Source organism: Mus caroli, unplaced genomic scaffold (genome assembly GCF_978045245.1).
Source record: "Mus caroli unplaced genomic scaffold, Mus_caroli_1 scaffold_11, whole genome shotgun sequence".
Lineage (NCBI taxonomy): Eukaryota > Metazoa > Chordata > Mammalia > Rodentia > Muridae > Mus > Mus caroli.
The window spans coordinates 87,054,986-87,056,781 of NW_028227266.1; the positions used below are offsets into that span (position 1 = coordinate 87,054,986).

Sequence of the window (1,796 nt, forward strand, 5' to 3'; positions counted from 1 at the left end):
GTAGGAAAACATGGTAGGTTTAGTGACTAAGGAAAACCCTGGGCAAGCAATCAGAGCGGTCCTGAGGCAGGGTGCCTTCCTCTTTGTGATTGACATCTGTTTCATACTTACACGGGTTGGGGGGGATATGTTTGCTGCAAAATGCTTTATTTAGTTAACTAAACCCTCACCTTACTTGTATGGAGTTGGACTAACATTCTTCCATGTTGTAGGTAAGGAACAGGTAAATTTGGGGACCTAAAGTTCATGACCTCTCTTAGGTCCTCCATAAAAAGTGGTGCAATCACAATCTGACTCCTAAACTGAGGGTTTAGCTTGGCTTGTTTGGTGCTGGCAACTTACTATATAATGGTCTTCAGCCAGGGCGTGGACATGAGACCAACGAGACTGTCAGCGAGCACAAGGAATGGGCTGGGCCACTCTTACCTTTGAGCCCCAAACTCATCAAGCAATATTCTTATCCATTCTGACTTGCACTCTGCTTCCTCGGAGGTCTGGGTAAAGAGATGTAACAGTTCAGATTAGAAAATGCACTCTGCTATAAATAAAGTCATTTTCTGGTCTGTACACAATCTCTTAGATAGATCAAGTTTGGGATCCAGCTAGAAATTTGGTTTGGGGATGTACAAAGTTGAGAGACTCGCACAACCTTGGGAGCTCCAGTCATGTTTCAGGGGTCATGTCATTGCCCTTCCCTACCTGATTCCTTAGCACCATTAAATGTTCTGGCCTGAGCTTCTGACCTTGAGTCCTTATATTACCATATTCCCTGCTCCTCACCTGGGATGGAAGCAGTCTCCACTGGAATAGAAATACAGCATCTGGGGGGCCAGCAGAGCAATTCTACCTCAATCTTTACATCTGTTTGGCCTGCTAGCATCTACCTAGCATGTTCCTACACACACAGAAAATGGCAGGTACAGATTAAACTTCAATCAATCAACTAATCTACTTGTCAAGGCAGATCCATTCTGGAAGCAATACAAAAATACATTTGCAAGGGCTAGAAAGTTGACTCAGAGGTTAAGAGCACTGATTATTCTTCCAGAGGACCTGAGTTTGATTCCCAACAACCATATGGCAGCTCACAACTGTGATTCTAGGCCCAGAGGATCCAACTCTCTTTTCTTGTCTCCATGGACACTATGCACATACAATACAAATACATAATACATATATATAGACACACATACATACATACATACATACATACATACATACATACATGAAAGCAAAACACTCATACACATAAAATAAAAATAAATAAAAATTGGAAAATATATTTGCAAACCAACAGATTGGCAACTGCAAATGAATCAAGCAACAAAATTTGTGTGGCTAGATTAGGAAAGTCTATCTCGACTGCGGAGAGGGTTCTGCACTTGATCTTAGCCAAAAGGCCGAGAAGCGATGTGGAGAGTGTTCTTGCTAGCCATGTCTAGAATGCTCACCACAATAAAAAAGAAAAAAGAAAGCAGACAAAGTTCTGTTTCCCTTCTTATCATTTGATGAGTTATGAGAGAGCCTAGAAAACAACGATAACGGTTCTATTTTGTGTCACACACACACGCACAAATGGAATCAAAACTCTACGTGTACAGAATTCAAGTCATAAGTGGGACTGATAGCATAATGTAGTCACATTGAACTCAGCTTGAACAGTCCATGTCTCCTGAGTCATAAGTCCCAGGAGGGCCATGATGATAACTGATTCCAGGAAGCAGTGTATTAGTCTAGACACCTCACTCTGTTTTGTTGTTGTTGTTGTTTGTTGTTGTTGTTGTTTTGGGGGTGGG

The 1,796-nt window shown here is 41.8% G+C and overlaps 1 pseudogene; it reads right to left on the reverse strand.

Moving 5' to 3' along the window:
- Nucleotides 1-1,235: 1,235 nt before the first annotated feature.
- On the reverse strand, nucleotides 1,236-1,412 carry LOC115032083 (U2 spliceosomal RNA; annotated as a pseudogene).
- Between the last annotated feature and the right edge of the window lie 384 nt (nucleotides 1,413-1,796).